The sequence below is a fragment of the Amphibalanus amphitrite genome, unplaced genomic scaffold (genome assembly GCF_019059575.1).
Source record: "Amphibalanus amphitrite isolate SeventyFive unplaced genomic scaffold, NRLGWU_Aamphi_draft 000022F_arrow, whole genome shotgun sequence".
Classification (NCBI taxonomy): Eukaryota; Metazoa; Arthropoda; class Thecostraca; order Balanomorpha; family Balanidae; genus Amphibalanus; species Amphibalanus amphitrite.
The window spans coordinates 324,778-339,361 of NW_024881518.1; the positions used below are offsets into that span (position 1 = coordinate 324,778).

Genomic DNA, 14,584 nt, shown 5'->3' on the forward strand with positions numbered 1-14,584 from the left:
TGAATGAAATGAAGTGCTCATCAAGAGCTTAGTGCAGCACTTTCCTTTGTGCATACAGGCCTTGTCTTGTTGGTTGTATTAGTGTGTACTGTTCAGGCAACATTGTGACCTATGTTGAGGTATCCCTTTGCCTAAAGTTGTTCTGTTCACATTGCTTATGCAGTGTGACTAGGTCAGGAGGTATTGGCCATAGGGAAAGTAGCTAGAAAATCTTCCAGTAAGGTACCAACCTTACTTGATGAGAGCTCACTAAGGCACTGCCAATAGCCAATAATAGCCAATAATATAAAAATAATAGCCAATAGCCCAGCACCTATTGATAGCCAATAGGTACTGGGGCCTTGGTTCCAGCTACTTCTACTTGTTGCACTGTGAGATTTCTGATACAGGGTGTAAAGTTCCAAGGAGTGCTTGTGAAGGGTTCCCAGTTCCCACTTCCCACTGAGAAGACCATACATGAGGGCTGTTAGGGCCCGTGCAGCAATAGCATTGTTCAGATGCGCTCAGGTCAACGATACGTCATACGGAATGAATTCGATATACTGAATTAAGGCATTTCGTCAAGGTAGCCTGCGCAGAGCTTTCCAGTGACCCACCTACCTGCCTTTCTACCTTTCTATTGCAGATTGACTCGAGGGAATCGGCTCGATGGGCATTGGGCCTGCTTTAACATTACGCTCTATGGCGAATGACTATTTTCCAGTCGCTGGCAATTGAAAGTTGCGGCCGAAAAGTCGCTTCGCAAATGTTCGTATGACAAATGTACTTACATAGATACCATGAATGTTATGGTACTTAGTACAAAATTGCGTGGGTATTTAAATGTTCGTAGGGCATTAAGTACGTAGGGACAAGAGCACATATAATATATATGTTGCAGGCACTTTAGAAAATCAGTCATTTTGTAAAATGCCTAGGCATTTTACAAAAAGACGGCTGTTTGAAAAATGACTGAACGCATTCAGGCTTTTTTCAAAATGGCTAGCCATTTTACAAAATGACTAGGCATTTTGCAAAATGCCTGACCAGCATGGAACGTAGATCCCACTACAGATACTATGGCCAACAGTTTTTGGACGTTTTCCTATACCCTATAGGTACGTGTTCAGCCTGTAGCTGATCGATTTGAAGCTCTGTGATAACGACAATGCTGAGTAACGACCAGGTTGAGTTGCAGACTCGGCTGTAGCATAAAGCATTGTTTATGTAATAATTGAATGAGGACTTTACTCCACAAGAAATCGTTCGGGTCGGAGCTTTCGAATTGTATTACAAAGCTTCGTCAGCGTATCGTAATCGGGTTCGGGGGTATCGGTCGCAAAATTGAGGGCGATTCGTCTTTGGCAGACAGGACATGTCACAGATAGTAAAATAGATAAATAGCACGTGACATTCTATGATAAAACATTTAACATATATGAAAAAGAAGAAAATATCTCATAAGCGATATACATTCTAATTATATCTAAATCTGTTAAATAACAAAGGTTATTGATAGAGACAAGTAGAAAAACACGGAACAAATAGTGCATGGACGCGTTTCGATTATTAAATCTTCATCAGCATGACATAATCACAGAGAAAACAAGATATAGCACACAAACATTCGAGCTCGTCACAGTGCAATCGTCTTGATTTTAAAAATTCATGCATATGACATATTCACTACTAATCCACCTGTAGGAGAATATCCACGAAAAATGATAGCAAAATAGATCACTGACATACATATGACACATGGATAACAGCAAATTTATACAGAACGATCATGAACAAGTAGGTACTCATACAAACTAATGACACGTCTTCTTTAAACTATACATCGCCGCTGGTTTTGCCCATTTCATCGAACCCACCCTAATATTAATCGTTTCGTTCATTGCTATAAATGCCGCCTCTGTCGCCTTCCGATTGTCTTTGTTTTTACATAATGCTATAATTTCCGCCCCGCCCCATCTTGGTAAATGATGTGTTTTCTGAGCATGAATTACTACCGCGCTATGTTCTGCGTTGTTTCGCATGTCCCGCTTATGTTCCTTTAATCTAACGTCTAAGCCCCTCCCGGTTTCCCCTATATATGATTTGTCACAAGAAGCACAAGGAATCTTATACACTAAACTTTTTTCTTCTCCATTTCTTTTTGTTTGGTTTTTCAGTATATCCCCTACCTTTGTTCCCGAAGAGAAAGCTATTTTAAATCCAGTCATTTCAATCTGTTTCGCTATCATCTCGGCTGGTTTCGAATTGGGAAGTGTTATATATCGTTCGGTTTTCTTCGTCTTTGTTGTTGCGCTTCGCTTTCGAATATTGATAGCTTTTCTTTTCAAGTTGACTAGAAATCCTTTGGGGTACTCTAATTTCGTGAACGATGTCATGATGTGCTGAATCTCTTCATCTATAAACTCTTCACTACAAATGCGATACGCTCTAAGGAAAAACCCCAACACTATCCCACTTTTAACCCGATCATTGTGTCCAGAATAGAAATGTACGTACGACTCTTTGTTTGTAGGCTTTCGATACACTTTAAATTTTGGCTGACTCCCACGTATGATCACAGTATCAAGAAATGCAATCGTCCCGTTGCTTTCTTTCTCAAGTGTAAACTGAATCTTTTCCTCTACCGAGTTAAGTCTATCAAGTTTGTCCTCTAAGTTCGTTTCTTTTGGCACTACTACGAGAATATCGTCAACATAACGCAACCAAATTACGTTACTGCCCATGATGCCCTGATAATGGTGCTTTTCGAGCCACTCCATGTACAAACATGCCGCCACCGGACTCAGTGGTGACCCCATGGCTAGTCCCCTATGTTGACTATACTCATCAGACTGAAATTGAAATCCCCCAAAGTTAAGGCACATTGCAAGTAATTTCAAATAGTCATCTTTTGGCACAGGTAACTGTTCGGAGTCCATATTCGTTACTACAGATTTGATCGCCTCTAACGCACCGTCTACCGAAACGTTGGTAAACAAAGACTTTACATCGAAACTAGCCAGGAACTTATCTGATAAGTCCATGTCCTTGATCTTGTCCATGAGATCCTCAGTGTTGCGGAGATGTGCGTCACTGATCGTGCCCAATGTGCTTGAAAGAGGCCTGGCCAAGACCTTCGCGAGTCGGTGTGGAGCACTGCCGATCCCTGACGTTATCGGTCGCATCGGAACATTCGTTTTGTGTAGCTTCGGGAGACCGCGCATTCGTGGTGCAGCAGGCGCCTCTTCTAACAGATGGAGAAGATTTTTCCCTTTTTCGGATTTCTTGAGTACCTGTCTTGCTTCTTGATTGAACTTCTTACTAATTTTGTCCGTGTATCCCGAAGGTTTCTTTTCGTATGTTTCAGTGTCTTGGAGTAGGTCATTCATTTTGTTTGTGTAGTCATCGATGTCCATAATCACCAATCCACCTCCCTTATCTGCCTGGGTGACAATCACGGACGAATCCTTGGCTAATCTTCTCAACGCTTCCATGTATCTCCTTGGCAACTTATCAGCCTCCTTATCAGCTAGAGCTTTACAGCATAACAGCACGCCTTGAATAAAACCCTTTTCTACATCTTCATCGTTCCATCTAGTGTTGCGACGAACGTGATCCACATATTGATTTTTGTCCTTCCCCGTATCAAACTTTACTCCGAGGGCTAGTGCTTCTTTTTCGTTGTCATTCAGTGCTCGTGATGATAGGTTCGTGACGATTTCGCAGAAAAGCATGAATATCTCACAAAAAGAAAGCTCTCAAGCAGTTTCAATCGTCTTAAATTTCTGAATGATTGCATTCTAGAGCAAGTATTGCCGAAATCGGCTCCTCAACAACTTAAGAGTAAAGATCATCCATTTAGCACAACTGCCCGTAGCTTTTTAGAAGAAGCGTGCTCAGAGATAAGGGACAAGATATACATTCTACGAGATGAATTGAAAGGAGTGCCGATATCGACTGAGCTACGAACGAAACTGAAGAACTTCAACGACAAACAGCAGACGAAACTCAAACGAAAACTGAAGACTTTGTGCGACAACAGCCCATGGAAGGAAGCTGGCAATGTAGAAATCGTCACGAACCTATCATCACGAGCACTGAATGACAACGAAAAAGAAGCACTAGCCCTCGGAGTAAAGTTTGATACGGGGAAGGACAAAAATCAATATGTGGATCACGTTCGTCGCAACACTAGATGGAACGATGAAGATGTAGAAAAGGGTTTTATTCAAGGCGTGCTGTTATGCTGTAAAGCTCTAGCTGATAAGGAGGCTGATAAGTTGCCAAGGAGATACATGGAAGCGTTGAGAAGATTAGCCAAAGATTCGTCCGTGATTGTCACCCAGGCAGATAAGGGAGATGGATTGGTGATTATGGACATCGATGACTACACAAACAAAATGAATGACCTACTCCAAGACACTGAAACATACGAAAAGAAACCTTCGGGATACACGGACAAAATTAGTAAGAAGTTCAATCAAGAAGCAAGACAGGTACTCAAGAAATCCGAAAAAGGGAAAAATCTTCTCCATCTGTTAGAAGAGGCGCCTGCTGCACCACGAATGCGCGGTCTCCCGAAGGTACACAAAACGAATGTTCCGATGCGACCGATAACGTCAGGGATCGGCAGTGCTCCACACCGACTCGCGAAGGTCTTGGCCAGGCCTCTTTCAAGCACATTGGGCACGATCAGTGACGCACATCTCCGCAACACTGAGGATCTCATGGACAAGATCAAGGACATGGACTTATCAGATAAGTTCCTGGCTAGTTTCGATGTAAAGTCTTTGTTTACCAACGTTTCGGTAGACGGTGCGTTAGAGGCGATCAAATCTGTAGTAACGAATATGGACTCCGAACAGTTACCTGTGCCAAAAGATGACTATTTGAAATTACTTGCAATGTGCCTTAACTTTGGGGGATTTCAATTTCAGTCTGATGAGTATACAGGGTGTTTCACTAAAAGTGTCAAAAAGTAAATGCCTATTAAAGTTATATAAAATATGCAAATCACGTGGTTGCGCACGTGGCTTGGTTGCAAATTTTTGGACATTTATGCTTTGTCCATTTAAGATATATTTTACACTCATACGGAGCGAGGGCAGGAGGCCAAAGTTACTAGTCGTTTTTTTTCCTTATGCAGATCAAGAACAGGTTATTTACACCGCAACAGGAGGGGTAAATTACACTTACATTTGGTGCCATCAGAAACATTGAAACCGTATGCCGACTTTTCAGGAAACGTTTTATTCTCTCACCTCGCTACGTTCCAGATTATAAAAGGTTCAAAGGGCTTCTTGAGAGGTTTAAAAGGGTTCCTTCGATGCCGGTCGCAGTCCAAAAAAGACGGCCCGGGGTCCCCCACCTCTCGGCGGAAACCGTTGAAAGGGTCAGGGTCTTTTTGAGGGTCTTTGAAGATAACAAGAAGCTAATTTCAACATCAGAAATAGCCAAGGCCTTACAAGTTATCAAAAACAGCCACTATAATGGCTGTAACCACCAGGAACTGGCTGGATTAGAAGTTCCTGCACCGAAAAATCAGCTGCCTCGCCGCCCGCCTCTGGCCAGCGCAAAGCCCCGATCTGTCACCGTTTTACTTCTGGTTTTGGTCAGTAGCTCTCGCAGAGCTGAGGAAGACTCAAGTCGCATCACTTCGGGAGCTGAAGAGCACCATTCAAGGCTTTGCCGACAGTCTGGACGCTGAAGATGAAAACGGGCTGTGAGGCACCTCCGGACACGTGCCGAAACGGTGCATCAAAAGAAGGGGCGGATATGTGGAATAGGTTTGAGTGACGGTGCTATCGTTTTTATATATTCAAATGTCCAACAATTGCGGATGAAATGGTATGCAAATTTCCGTAGAAAACATTGTTATTATGTGCATTATGACCTTTTACTTTTTGACACTTTTAGTGAAACACCCTGTAGTCAACATAGGGGACTAGCCATGGGGTCACCACTGAGTCCGGTGGCGGCATGTTTGTACATGGAGTGGCTCGAAAAGCACCATTATCAGGGCATCATGGGCAGTAACGTAATTTGGTTGCGTTATGTTGACGATATTCTCGTAGTAGTGCCAAAAGAAACGAACTTAGAGGACAAACATGATAGACTTAACTCGGTAGAGGAAAAGATTCAGTTTACACTTGAGAAAGAAAGCAACGGGACGATTGCATTTCTTGATACTGTGATCATACGTGGGAGTCAGCCAAAATTTAAAGTGTATCGAAAGCCTACAAACAAAGAGTCGTACGTACATTTCTATTCTGGACACAATGATCGGGTTAAAAGTGGGATAGTGTTGGGGTTTTTCCTTAGAGCGTATCGCATTTGTAGTGAAGAGTTTATAGATGAAGAGATTCAGCACATCATGACATCGTTCACGAAATTAAAGTACCCCAAAGGATTTCTAGTCAACTTGAAAAGAAAAGCTATCAATATTCGAAAGCGAAGCGCAACAACAAAGACGAAGAAAACCGAACGATATATAACACTTCCCAATTCGAAACCAGCCGAGATGATAGCGAAACAGATTGAAATGACTGGATTTAAAATAGCTTTCTCTTCGGGAACAAAGGTAGGGGATATACTGAAAAACCAAACAAAAAGAAATGGAGAAGAAAAAGTTTAGTGTATAAGATTCCTTGTGGTTCTTGTGACAAATCATATATAGGGGAAACCGGGAGGGGCTTAGACGTTAGATTAAAGGAACATAAGCGGGACATGCGAAACAACGCAGAACATAGCGCGGTAGTAATTCATGCTCAGAAAACACATCATTTACCAAGATCAGTCCCACGCACAAGGGGGAAAAGCTCAAATTATTGAGCGCTCAAAATATTGAGCGTGTGACGTCAGAGGCTCCCATAGGCGTAATGCTGAGGGCTCAAAAAATTGAGCCGTTTCAGGAACACGTTTTGCAAAAGCAACTCGCAACACCTAGGGAGAAATGGCAACACCCTAGGAGAATCACTAATGATGCAAAACAGATTAGGCTTTCATATTTTTCACTGCTCAAGCTTCAATGATTGGGGGAACACCAATTTATAGGTCGAAATCTTACGGCATACCAGGATGACTTAAAAACAGGCCAATATTTATGTCGAAATAAAAGTTATTTTTTGTCCATTCACGTTTTTTACTAGGGTTCTGTTGGAAAGAGCATTTTTCATACTACCCAAAATGATTGCGATTCAATTTCACATTACCCATATTGGAGAATATTTTTCATTTGGCGGCGCCGTTTGTTTATTTCATCGCGACGTCTCCGGTCGCGTGGTTATCGTCGTCCCTGTGTTGAGGGTAAGTTTTTATCGTTTTAGTTGTACTTAGATGTTAAAAGGTACACTGAAAAGTTTGAATATGCTGTGATTTTAAATTTGGAAACACGTAAACGTCAATCAATTCACGTTTTCCTCGATTTGCGTGCAGATAAGTAACTGTCGACGAAAGTGGCGCCATCCGATATGATGTTTTGAAGGAAGGAGACACAACATATTTACGTGAAAATTTTTGTTTTTTAGTGGTCTAAGTGCTTCAAAGAGGCTGTGAATGTTTTCTTCACACAATTTTTCATTAGTTATGATGAGGTAAAAGGTAGTTTCAGTCTTAACTTTCATATAATTGACATTAAAACATATGATAGTCCACTGCTATCAGTGATTGAGTACCTTGATATTTGGCATTTCTTATTAATTTGAATGTATTCTCTATCCATATGTCCTGATAGTAAGTGACAATACTCTGCCAATATGTTTCCATAGTTTTCACATTAATTTTCCAGTCCTTTACATAACATCACAATTTATAATCAACAAAACTCAACTCCTTCATTACTTCACAACACTGACAGCATGACAGACTGACAGTCAACTATTGTGTGGGTGAATGCTGAAACAGGATAGCCACTTTGCTGACTGGCTCGCTCATATGAAATAAGATAAAAATGATCCTTTATATCATTTCCATCTGGAGGATCGGAGTCAACGGAAAAGGAAGGCCACTTTCAAGCCTCAAGGTCTAGGCCGCCAGACGCCAGTCGGCAGTCACCACCAAATTTATAATCGATTAATTCATTATTATACTTTGAGACCCTTAGGTCACTGGATCAGCGTCACATTTTCAGTTTCAGTATAGTAAAGGTTTTTATTTGTATGATGTGAAGTATTTTCCTGAATCAGAATTTAATTATCCCTAGGTACCTGGTAGAGGTTTTGGATTTAATGCTCATTGTTGGTATGCAGTCAGGATTTTTTGACAGGTCCAGATAGGGAATCCTGAGCAATTTTATAGTAAAGTGGTCTCCTTATAATCACCACACATTTTATCAAAAGCATTTGCAGAATTCATTCAATGAAGAATTTTATCAATGTTGCACCCATTTCTTAGACGACCTAGGCTGCATCTTTTTTTAGTTCCTGTTGTATGACATATTTTCCGTTTTGTTCCACTGCATAAAGAAAAAATCGTTTGAGATCACCAAACAGCTTTTCTTTTTCTGGCAGGTCTGCACAACCAAGCGGTCGCTGGCGAGGACGTCGGCCGTCTCTGTGGGTAAGGTCATCTGCTCAGCCTTTGTGGAGATCAGCAAGACGTCACTAAGATGAAGACTTCGCTGGAGCAGAAGCCGCTGACCCGTGTCCGATCGGGCAGGTCATGCTCGACGGCACGAGCCACGACTCAAACGACTCGGTGACATCAACAACATGGTGGAGCAGGTGAATGAGTTTGGCGACGTGTTGTGCGACTGCAAGAAGGGTTGTCTGCGTGTTCTGGCCGGCGGAGCGGCGACGCTGCGCAGTCTGTGCTGGCGGTGAGCAGCTGGCCGTGGTGACCGCGCGCGCCCACATGCGCCGACAACCTGTGCGGCTTCGACGGCCCGGGACAGCCCGATGCCGCCCACTATGCGACGCCGACCGCGCACTGTCCGCACGGCCACATGGAGGTGTGCCCGCGCCTTTTGCCCGCACGCCGCTACCTCGCAGCTGGTCTGCAACCACGCCGTCGCCGCCTGTAGCCCGATAACAAAACGGCTGTCTGATAATGCCGCGTGTTCTTTGTGATGTTGCTACTGTGATCGTTGCTACTGCTGGTCTGAGACTCGATGTTTCCATTCGTCTTTTACATGTTAAGGATTTGATAATGATAAGCTAAGTCCGAGCTTAGGTCGTTTATATCATTTGCTATATGGCATATTTTGGATCAAAGCAGTACGACACTGCCATGCTGGCAAGACGCAGGTTCCGGTCGCAGGTCACCCGGGCCCAGTTCCAATGTGGCCGGGCTGGCATGCGATAATGTGATGTTGTTTTGCTCGTCTCTGTGTTCCACACTTGATGGTGTTTGTGAATCTAACCCACATTGTATAGTATTTTTGTTTGTTTGCGGCCGATGGCCTTGTAAGTTGTAACCGTGGCAATACAGTTTTTCCTGCTGTAATTCTCCAATATTCAAGGGTGGGTGGATATCTCTGTATTCACGTATTCCCTTCTCCCAGTACAGTCAGAGAATATCAATTACAGTATTCATACGGATTATTCAAGCCTTGTATAATTATTTTAGGTGTGCCGAATCCGAAAGACCGATAAAACTACTAGCGGAAAATGTGACATGATGCCATGGGTTTGTGAAAAGTTTAGGTACCACGTAGCATTCAACTTCCTGCATTTCTGTTTCAACTCAGTTTAACGTATTTCAACGAACATAACATCAAAAATGGCAGCCAGTACCGGCTTCACCTGTCACGGAGAACGCTCAAAAAATTGAGTGTAGATGCTGGCCGGCACTCAATTTTTTGAGCGCCAGCTGACTGTCGTCTGTCGTGGCGCTCAATTTATTGAGTATCGCGGTCCCGAACGACAAGTGGCGCTCAAAAAGTTGAGCGTCTTTAGGGCATTTTCTTTCCAAAAACACCGATATAAATTATCACGGCGAGTGTTCGAGAAGAAACCTTGTTGCTCTCTCTTGCCATTGATACCTCATTTGGATACGATATTTGCCGTAGTGTGACGCTAAAGGCATTGTAAAATACCATCGTTTCGCCTATTCCTTCATAATGGGGCCCGCTCAATTTTTTGAGCGCTCAATTTTTTGAGCTTTTCCCCCTTGTGCGTGGGACTGAGATGGGGCGGGGCGGAAATTATAGCATTATGTAAAAACAAAGACAATCGGAAGGCGACAGAGGCGGCATTTATAGCAATGAACGAAACGATTAATATTAGGGTGGGTTCGATGAAATGGGCAAAACCAGCGGCGATGTATAGTTTAAAGAAGACGTGTCATTAGTTTGTATGAGTACCTACTTGTTCATGATCGTTCTGTATAAATTTGCTGTTATCCATGTGTCATATGTATGTCAGTGATCTATTTTGCTATCATTTTTCGTGGATATTCTCCTACAGGTGGATTAGTAGTGAATATGTCATATGCATGAATTTTTAAAATCAAGACGATTGCACTGTGACGAGCTCGAATGTTTGTGTGCTATATCTTGTTTTCTCTGTGATTATGTCATGCTGATGAAGATTTAATAATCGAAACGCGTCCATGCACTATTTGTTCCGTGTTTTTCTACTTTTTTCAACAAAGGTTATATAAAGTGATAAATAGTAATAAAGACCTACCTAGGATATATAGCAAGTGATATAAACATGTATGCAACATCAATAGGTAATAGGCTAACAAAAGTACCAGGTATATAAAATACACCATAAATACACTATAAACGACCAAGAAAATCATTCAATAGGTAAAGAGTCAAAGTGATAGCAATGATCAAAAACACTCCATCAATAGGCTAGAACATTCACAACTAATAACATTAATAAAAGGAGGATATAAAGTTCACGATAAAAGTAGCCATATGCAACAACCAGTGGGGGGGGGGGGGGGGGGGCGTGAAATATATAAAAAAATACAAGTCAAAATCGTACAAGCTTTTAGCGGCAGGCACTGCGGATAATGGGTAGCCAGCGATCCTGTAGCATAGCACCTGAATTTCTGTTCAAATTGGCATCATTTGGTGACACTAATACAGTCTCGCGTCGTCCTACGGTTCTGATGTAGGCCGACTCCAAGAGGAGTCTCATCTGATGGTGAGCGGCACGGTCGAGGATCTTGGCATCATCAAACAGAGGCGTGCACTGCCGATGGGAGTTGAATGCTGAGGCGTTGGCTCTGGAGCTCCTCGAGCCAGACCAGCAGTCTCTGTGCTCTCTGACTCTGGTTCCCAGCTCCCTGTCCGTCTCGCCGATGTAGATGACCGGATCACCGTCAATCTTGCAGGAGCACTCGATTTGATAGACTATGTTGCTCTCCTGGTGCTTCGGCAGCTTGTGCTTGCTTTTGCTGCACAGAACTGCTCCAAGTGTCTGAGATGGCTTGGAGACGAGTGAGATGCCGATCTTGTTGGCTGCTCTTTTCAGTTGGTAGAAGTAAGCACCTGCGAAGGGCACTGACATTCTAACCTGCAGCTGACTGTTGCTGGTGTCTGGCGGAGAGGGTAAAGCCCGAGCTTTCAGACGGAGGTCTTCTGGTGTATGGTGTCGTTGATGAATGAGATAGGGTAGCCATGCTGATGAAATTTCCGGCGAATGAAGTCCAGTTCCTTCTGCCGATCCTTTACGCTCGTGCAGTATCTGCTGGCTCGTAAACAGTCTGATCTGATGGCCGATCGAAGGTATCTTGTCTCGGTGTAGGAGTTGAAGGGTGGAACCTGATTCGTAGAGCACGCTTTTCTGTACACCTTTGTCTTGTAACAGTTCTCCGTTCTGCTTATGAAGATGTCCAAATAGGGGAGTTGTCTTCCTTCTTCTGTCTCTGTTGTGACTTTGATGTTCGCATCTTTGTTGTTCAGCTGCCTGACCCACTCTCCGATGATGTCATCACTGCCTTCGAACAGGACAAGGTAGTCGTCAGCATATCTGCAGAATGCATGAACTTGTCCTCCACAAGCAAGAGCTAATTGCTGCAGGTCACGCTCCCAATGGCCCATGTAGAGGTCAGCGACCACAGGCGAGTAGCTCTTCCCCATGGCCAAGCCAGTTGTTTGTCTGAACCATCTCTCACGGTCACCATCTTGAACCACTGCGTGGCAGTTCTTGATGGACAGGTCCAAGAGGTCGGCGATAGCTTCTGGCTTCAGACAGGTGACGTCAGACAGAGCTTCTCTATGTTCTAGTAGAAGCATGTCTCGGATGAGTGGAATGGCTGACGAAGCTTTGTAATACAATTCGAAAGCTCCGACCCGAACGATTTCTTGTGGAGTAAAGTCCTCATTCAATTATTACATTAGCAAACTCCACATCATGTCCTTTAGTGAAGCATTGTTTAGTTAACGCTGTAAAAACTCCCAAGTACATCAACGCCGTTCATGTTCTGCCTAAAACTAGACCTAACAAAACCAGCCGGAGACCGGCCCTAGTCAATAGGCAGTCAGTAGGTCAACAGTCAATAGGTTGATGTACAAATTACATGTAAACGAATGAGTGTAGTCTTTGTCTGATTGTGCCATTACGGACAAAGCTGCATTATGTATTTGGACATTAAAAACACGTTCGAATTTATTTATAATTTCCCACTCCTTCTCTCCCATCCTCACATTTTAACCCGCGACCGCCTGGGGGGGGGGGGGGGGTCGGATCCGACCCCCCCTCCGTTTTTCTTGAATGACTCATGAACCACCTTCACTATCTACTTGAAACTCGGCATACCTTCTCCCCCATCAATTTGACGTCTCCTGTGCAATTTTTAAGAAAAAATATCAATTTTTTTTAGATATATCGATTTTAGTGATGTAACTACATGGCGTTTTTAGTCAAAAAGTGGTAAATGTTTAAAAAATCGCCAAAAATCAGGGTTTGAAGCAAATTGCAAATTAAGGACATGAAAAGACGCAGCTCAACGAGTTCTTTGAAATGGTTATCTCGGATTTTCCATAAAATGCGTTTTTCACCCCTAAAAATGCAAAAAACTATATTTTTTGGAAAACAGCTAATAAAATCCAAAATTTTGGGAATTTCCAAAAAACCTGAATATATGTTGTAGAGCTCTATTAGAACATTAGATGCCCCAAATTTCAACTTTCTATCTTGATTTTTGACCCCCAAATTGTAAAAAATAGCTCCAACATGCATAGGGCATGGTGACGTCATAAGCATTTTCGTGAATTAGAGGCACTTCTGAACATTGCATGTGAAAACAAATGGCACCACTAGATTTCTGGGACAAAGCTCGTCTAGAAAAGTGCATTTTTATGTCAAAAATAAGAAGTTGAAAAATTGACTTTTTTCTTAGCCCTCGTTTAGTTATGTATAGTATAAACGATTTTTTATGCTTTCAATGCACACTTATCACCAGCACAGTGACTTGGGGTCACATATAACCATTACCATCGTATTCGGCGTGAAAAATAAGCCATAAAACATGTGTCGCACGCCCATGTAGCAGAAAGTGAAAACCGTGACCTTTCGTGACCTGACCTGACCTTGACCCGTGCTTAGTATGACCCCTATACGCACATGGTACCTTCACTAGGCCTTTGAGGTCATTTTTGGTGAGTTTCGAGCAGCAGCTATCGATTCCGCTGTCCGTAAGCCGATTCATGCAAAACCCCTGAATTTGACCTTTGACCTGACCTTGACCCGAAAGTTGACCTCAATCTTAAAATCTTAAGAGTGCTTTGGGAAGGTCTCGTAGAGACCTTTCGAACGCCGCCTCGCGGGGCTCGATACGACCATTGGTTCTCGAGATAACAGGGGGGGGGGGTCGGATCCGACTCCCCCCAGGCTGTCGTGGGTACGGAAATAGCCCAGGCGGTGCCGGGTTAACACGCGCAGTGGAAGGGGGGGGGGGGGTGGATTCCGCCCACCCCTCCTGTTTTTCGCCAATAACTCGCGCCGCAACGTTTTCTTTAGGTTTTCTTCCTAACTTTTCTTTGGAATGAAAAAGCTCTCTGATCACAATGAATATTAAAGCAATAATTAACAAAACACGATTAATTTTGCTCTGTGGCAACAGCTTTGAGTACCTACTTGCATGGTCCCACTTAAAAATATCAAGCTCCACATCGGGAGAATCATCAGGTCGCTTGGCGTAGGACGAGAGCGTTGGTTTCAGAAGACACTAACGCATAAGTGTGTGGGATCGAATCCTCGCGACCTCTAATAGTTTTGCAGATACAGGCCGGCATAGGGCCAGTCGTTTGTTGACGCTCCAGGTCGATCATTTTAAATCCAGCAGCGTCGCTGACGTGGGGGTTGGAAATGTCGCGGGCCTGCACTTCTCAAAATAGAGGTAAGTATGGACTTCCCACTGCTGGACTCCTCTGGTCATAATGCTGGACTCCTCGGTCCACCTACACGCTACCAAAACGTATATAATTAGGTACTCGTATCTATGTTGCAGGCACTTTAGAAAATCAGTCATTTTGTAAAATGCCTAGGCATTTTGCAAAATGCCTGATTTTCCAGGCTTTTTGCAAAAAGCCTAGGCATTTTACAAAATGACTGACTCTCCAGTCATTTTGCAAAATGCCTAGGCATTTTACAAAATACCTAGCCATTTTACAAAATGACTGAGCAGCGTGTTGTAGATACGAGTACCT

The 14,584-nt window shown here is 43.2% G+C and overlaps 1 protein-coding gene across 5 annotated transcripts in view; it reads left to right on the forward strand.

The window, feature by feature from the left end:
• Positions 1–14,584, forward strand: part of LOC122391583 (calcium-transporting ATPase type 2C member 1-like) — a 35,896-nt gene that overhangs the window by 1,651 nt on the left and 19,661 nt on the right. The window lies entirely within an intron of this gene.